The sequence below is a fragment of the Oncorhynchus mykiss genome, chromosome 25 (assembly GCF_057628025.1).
Source record: "Oncorhynchus mykiss isolate SJ-2025 chromosome 25, ASM5762802v1, whole genome shotgun sequence".
Classification (NCBI taxonomy): domain Eukaryota; kingdom Metazoa; phylum Chordata; class Actinopteri; order Salmoniformes; family Salmonidae; genus Oncorhynchus; species Oncorhynchus mykiss.
Window position 1 is genome coordinate 64,316,391 of NC_143046.1, and position 7,165 is coordinate 64,323,555.

Consider the following 7,165-nt stretch of genomic DNA (forward strand, 5'->3'; position numbering starts at 1 on the left):
CAGGAGGCGCTCGGTGAGTGGGGGGGTACTGTCATGTTGTCTTGTCTCTGTCCTTTCCCTTCACCCTGTCTCCCTCTGCTGGTCGTGTCAGGTTACCTTTTCTCCCCTTCTTTCCCCCAGCTGTTCCCTGTCTCCTCCTAACTACCCATTCACCCCGTTCCCCACCTGTTCCTTTTTTCCCTCTGATTAGGTCCCTATATCTCCCTCTGTTTCTGCTCCTGTCCTTGTCGGATTCTTGTTTGTTTGTGTTTCATGCCTGAGCCAGACTATCGTCATGTTTGCTGTAACCTTGTCCTGTCCTGTCGGAATCTGCCGGTCTATCTGAGCCTACCTATGTTTGGTTATTAAAGAAGCTCTGTTTAAGTTAGTTCGCTTTTGGGTCCTCATTTACTCACCATAACAGCATCTCTGATCAGTCTTCTCCTTGTATGAGCTGAAAGTTTAGAGGGATGGCCAGGTCTTGGTAGATTTGCAGTGGTCTGATACTCCTTCCATTTCAATATTATCGCTTGCACAGTGCTCCTTGGGATGTTTAAAGCTTGGGAAATCTTTTTGAATCCAAATCCGGCTTTAAACTTCTTCACAACATTATCTCGGACCTGCCTGGTGTGTTCCTTGTTCTTCATGATGCTCTCTGCGCTTTTAACGGACCTCTGAGACTATCACAGTGCAGGTGCATTTATACGGAGACTTGATTACACACAGGTGGATTGTATTTATCATCATTAGTCATTTAGGTCAACATTGGATCATTCAGAGATCCTCACTGAACTTCTGGAGAGAGTTTGCTGCACTGAAAGTAAAGGTGCTGAATAATTTTGCACGCCCAATTTTTTAGTTTTTGATTTGTTAAAAAAGTTTGAAATATCCAATAAATGTCGTTCCATTTCATGATTGTGTCCCACTTGTTGTTGATTCTTCACAAAAAAATACAGTTTTATATCCTTATGTTTGAAGCCTGAAATGTGGCAAAAGGTCGCAAAGTTCAAGGGGGGCGAATACTTTCGCAAGGCACTGTAGGTAACAACATCTCCACCCAGCTGATCCTCAACACTGGGGCCCCACAAGGGTGCGTTCTGAGCCCTCTCCTGTACTCCCTGTTCACCCACGACTGCGTGGCCACGCACGCCTCCAACTCAATCATCAAGTTTGCGGACGACACAACAGTGGTAGGCTTGATTACCAACAACGATGAGACGGCCTACAGGGAGGAGGTGAGGGCCCTCGGTGTGTGGTGTCAGGAAAAATAACCTCAAACTCAACGTCAACAAAACTAAGGAGATGATTGTGGACTTCAGGAAACAGCAGAGGGAACACCCCCCCTATCCACATCGATGGAACAGTAGTGGAGAGGGTAGTAAGTTTTAAGTTCCTCGGCGTACACATCACAGACAAACTGAATTGGTCCACCCACACAGACAGTGTGGTGAAGAAGGCGCAGCAGCGCCTCTTCAACCTCAGGAGGCTGAAGAAATTCGTCTTGTCACCAAAAGCACTCACAAACTTCTACAGATGCACAATCGAGAGCATCCTGTCGGGCTGTATCACCGCCTGGTACGGCAACTGCTCCGCCCACAACCGTAAGGCTCTCCAGAGGGTAGTGAGGTCTGCACAACGCATCACCGGGGGCAAACTACCTGCCCTCCAGGACACCTACACCACCCGATGTCACAGGAAGGCCATAAAGGTCATCAAGGACAACAACCACCCGAGCCACTGCCTGTTCACCCCGCTATCATCCAGAAGGCGAGGTCAGTACAGGTGCATCAAAGCTGGGACCGAGAGACAGCTTCTATCTCAAGGCCATCAGACTGTTAAACAGCCACCACTAACATTGAGTGGCTGCTGCCAACACACTGACTCAACTCCATCACTTTAATAATGGGAATTGATGGGAAATGATGTAAAATATATCACTAGCCACTTTAAACAATGCTACCTAACATAATGTTTACATATCCTACATTATTCATCTCATATGTATATACTGTACTCTATATCATCTACTGCATCTTTATGTAATACATGTATCACTAGCCACTTTAACTATGCCACTTTGTTAAAAATACTAATCTCATATGTATATACTGTACTCAATACCATCTACTGTATCTTGCCTATGCCGCTCTGTACCATCACTCATTCATATATCTTTATGTACATATTCTTTATCCCCTTACACTTGTAAGGTAGTAGTTTTGGAATTGTTAGCTAGATTACTTGTTGGTTATTACTGCATTGTCAGAACTAGAAGCACAAGCATTTCGCTACACTCGCATTAACATCTGCTAACCATGTGTATGTGACAAATAAAAATGGATTTGATTTGATTTGGAACACAGGAGTGATGGCTGCTGATAATGGGCCTATGTACGCCTATGTATATATTCCATTTTTTTATCTGACATTTCCAGCTACAATAGTCATTTACAACATTAACAATGTCTACACTGTATTTCAGATCAATTTTATGTTAATGGACATTTTTGTTGTTGCTTTTCTTTCAAAAATAATAACATTTCTAAGTTACCGCAAACTTTTGAACGGTAGTGTGTACACACACACAGTACCTGTTACGGTGCGTGAATGAGGACCCAAAAGCGAATCAACTTAAACAGAGCTTCTTTAATTACCAAACATAGGTAGGCTCAGATGGACCGGCAGATTCCGACAGGACAGGACAAGGTTACAGCAAACATGACGGCAGTCTGGTTCAGGCATGAATGACACAAACAAACAAGAATCCGACAAGGACAGGAGCAGAAACAGAGAGAGATATAGGGACCTAATCAGAGGGAAAAAGGGAACAGGTGGGGAACGGGGTGAATGGGTAGTTAGAGGAGACAAGGGACAGCTGGGGGAAAGCGAGGGAGAAAAGGTAACCTAACACGACCAGCAGAGGGAGACAGGGTGAAGGGAAAGGACAGAGACAAGACAACATGACAGTACATGACAGTACCCCCCCACTCACCGAGCGCCTCCTGGCGCACTCGAGGAGGAAACCTGGCGGCAACGGAGGAAATCATCAATCAGCGCACGGTCCAGCACGTCCCGAGAGGGAACCCAACTCCTCTCCTCAGGACCGTACCCCTCCCAGTCAACTAGGTACTGATGACCACGGCCCCGAGGACGCATGTCCAAGATTTTACGGACCCTGTAGATAGGTGCGCCCTCGACAAGGATGGGGGGGGGGGGGGGAAGACGAGCGGGGGCGCGAAGAACGGGCTTAACACAGGAGACATGGAAGACCGGGTGGACGCGACGAAGATATCGCGGCAGAAGAAGTCGCACTGCGACAGGATTAATGACCTGAGAGATACGGAATGGACCAATGAACCGCGGGGTCAACTTGCGAGAAGCCGTCTTAAGGGGAAGGTTCTGAGTGGAGAGCCAAACTCTCTGACCGCGACAATATCTAGGGCTCTTCGTTCTACGCTTATTAGCAGCTCTCACAGTCTGCGCCCTATAACGGCAAAGTGCAGACCTGACCCTCTTCCAGGTGCGCTCGCAACGTTGGACAAAAGCCTGAGCGGAGGGGACGCTGGACTCGGCGAACTGAGATGAGAACAACGGAGGCTGGTACCCGAGGCTACTCTGAAAAGGAGATAGCCCGGTCGCAGACGAAGGAAGCGAGTTGTGGGCGTATTCTGCCCAGGGGAGCTGTTCTGACCAAGACGCAGGGTTGCGAAAAGAAAGACTGCGTAAGATGCGACCAATAGTCTGATTGGCCCGTTCTGCTTGACCGTTAGACTGGGGGTGAAAGCCGGAAGAGAGACTGACGGAAGCCCCAATCAAACGGCAAAACTCCCTCCAAAATTGAGACGTGAATTGCGGACCTCTGTCCGAAACGACGTCTGACGGAAGGCCATGAATTCTGAAAACATTCTCGATGATGATTTGTGCCGTCTCTTTAGCAGAAGGAAGCTTAGCAAGGGGAATGAAATGAGCCGCCTTAGAGAACCTATCGACAACCGTAAGAATAACAGTCTTCCCCGCTGACGAAGGCAGTCCGGTGACAAAATCTAAGGCGATGTGAGACCACGGTCGAGAGGGAATAGGAAGCGGCCTGAGACGGCCGGCAGGAGGAGAGTTACCGGACTTAGTCTGCGCGCAGACCGAACAAGCAGCCACGAAACGACGCGTGTCATGCTCCCGGGTGGGCCACCAGAAACGCTGGCGAATGGAAGCAAGCGTACCCCGAACGCCAGGGTGGCCGGCTAACTTGGCAGAGTGAGCCCACTGAAGAACGGCCAGACGAGTAGGAACGGGAACGAAAAGAAGGTTCCTAGGACAAGCGCGCGGCGACGGAGTTTGAGTGAGTGCTTGCTTTACCTGCCTCTCAATTCCCCAGACAGTCAACCCGACAACACGCCCCTCAGGGAGAATCCCCTCGGGGTCAGTGGAGGCTACTGAAGAACTGAAGAGACGAGACAAAGCATCAGGCTTGGTGTTCTTAGAGCCCGGACGATAAGAAATCACGAACTCGAAACGAGCGAAAAACAGCGCCCAACGCGCCTGACGCGCATTAAGTCGTTTGGCAGAACGGATGTACTCAAGGTTCCTATGGTCAGTCCAAACGACAAAAGGAACGGTCGCCCCCTCCAACCACTGTCGCCATTCGCCTAGGGCTAACCGGATGGCGAGCAGTTCGCGGTTACCCACATCATAGTTACGTTCCGACGGCGACAGGCGATGAGAAAAATACGCGCATGGGTGGACCTTGTCGTCAGAGAGGGAGCGCTGAGAAAGGATGGCTCCCACTCCCACCTCTGACGCGTCAACCTCGACAACGAACTGTCTAGAGACGTCAGGTGTAACAAGGATAGGAGCGGATGTAAAACGATTCTTGAGGAGATCAAAAGCTCCCTGGGCGGAAACGGACCACTTAAAGCACGTCTTGACAGAAGTAAGGGCTGTGAGAGGAGCTGCCACCTGACCGAAATTACGGATGAAACGACGATAGAAGTTCGCGAAGCCGAGAAAGCGCTGCAGCTCGACGCGTGACTTAGGGACGGGCCAATCAATGACAGCTTGGACCTTAGCGGGATCCATCTTAATGCCTTCAGCGGAAATAACAGAACCGAGAAATGTGACGGAGGAGGCATGAAAAGTGCACTTCTCAGCCTTCACAAAAAGACAATTCTCTAAAAGGCGCTGGAGGACACGTCGAACGTGCTGAACATGAATCTGGAGTGACGGTGAAAAAATCAGGATATCGTCAAGGTAAACGAAAACAAAGATGTTCAGCATGTCTCTCAGGACATCATTGACTAATGCCTGAAAGACAGCTGGAGCGTTAGCGAGGCCGAAAGGAAGAACCCGGTATTCAAAGTGCCCTAACGGAGTGTTAAACGCCGTCTTCCACTCGTCCCCCTCCCTGATGCGCACGAGATGGTAAGCGTTACGAAGGTCCAACTTAGTGAAAAACCTGGCTCCCTGCAGGATCTCGAAGGCTGAAGACATAAGAGGAAGCGGATAACGATTCTTCACTGTTATGTCATTCAGCCCTCGATAATCTATGCAGGGGCGCAGAGACCCGTCCTTCTTCTTGACAAAAAAAAACCCCGCTCCGGCGGGAGAGGAGGAGGGGACTATGGTACCGGCGTCAAGAGCTACAGACAAATAATCTTCGAGAGCCTTACGTTCGGGAGCCGACAGAGAGTATAGTCTACCCCGGGGGGGGGGGGTGGTTCCCGGAAGGAGATCAATACTACAATCATACGACCGGTGTGGAGGAAGAGAGGTGGCCCTGGACCGACTGAACACCGTGCGCAGATCGTGATATTCCTCCGGCACCCCTGTCAAATCACCAGGCTCCTCCTGTGAAGAAGAGACAGAGGAAACAGGAGGGATAGCAGACATTAAACATTTCACATGACAAGAGACGTTCCAGGAGAGGATAGAATTACTAGACCAATTAATGGAAGGATTATGACAAACTAGCCAGGGATGGCCCAAAACAACAGGTGTAAAAGGTGAACGAAAAATTAAAAAAGAAATGGTTTCACTATGATTACCAGAAACAGTGAGGGTTAAAGGTAGCGTCTCACGCTGAATCCTGGGGAGAGGACTACCATCCAGGGCGAACAAGGCCGTGGGCTCCTTTAACTGTCTGAGAGGAATGTCATGTTCCCGAGCCCAGGTCTCGTCCATAAAACAGCCCTCCGCCCCAGAGTCTATTAAGGCACTGCAGGAAGCTGACGAACCGGTCCAGCGTAGATGGACCGACAAGGTAGTGCAGGATCTTGAAGGAGAGACAGGAGTAGTAGCGCTCACCAGTAGCCCTCCGCTTACTGACGAGCTCTGGCCTTTTACTGGACATGAAGTGACAAAATGACCAGCGGAACCGCAATAGAGACAGAGGCAGTTGGTGATTCTCCGTTCCCTCTCCTTAGTCGAGATGCGGATACCTCCCAGCTGCATGGGCTCAGCACCCGAGCCGGCAGAGGAAGATGGTAGTGATGCGGAGAGGGAGGCGACGGAGAGCGCGAGCTCCTTTCCACGAGCTCGGTGACGAAGATCAACCCGTCGCTCAATGCGAATAGCGAGTTCAATCAAGGAATCCACGCTGGAAGGAACCTCCCGGGAGAGAATCTCATCCTTTACCTCTGCGCGGAAACCCTCCAGAAGACGAGCGAGCAAGGCCGGCTCGTTCCAGCCACTGGAGACAGCAAGAGTGCGAAACTCAATAGAGTAGTCTGTTATGGATCGATTGCCTTGACATAGGGAAGACAGGGCCCTGGAAGCCTCCTCCCCAAAAACAGATCGATCAAAAACCCGTATCATCTCCTCCTTAAAGTCTTGATACTGGTTAGTACACTCAGCCCTTGCCTCCCAGATTGCCGTGCCCCACTCACGAGCCCGTCCAATAAGGAGAGATATGACGTAGGCGACACGAGCAGTGCTCCTGGAGTAAGTGTTGGGCTGGAGAGAAAACACAATATCACACTGGGTGAGGAACGAGCGGCATTCAGTGGGCTCCCCAGAGTAACACGGCGGGTTATTGATTCTGGGCTCCGGAGATTCGAAAGCCCTGGAAGTGGCCGGTGGATCGAGGCGGAGATGGTGAACCTGTTCTGTGAGGTTGGAGACTTGGGTGGCCAGGGTCTCAACGGCATGTCGAGCAGCAGACAATTCCTGCTTGTGTCTGCCTAGCATCGCTCCC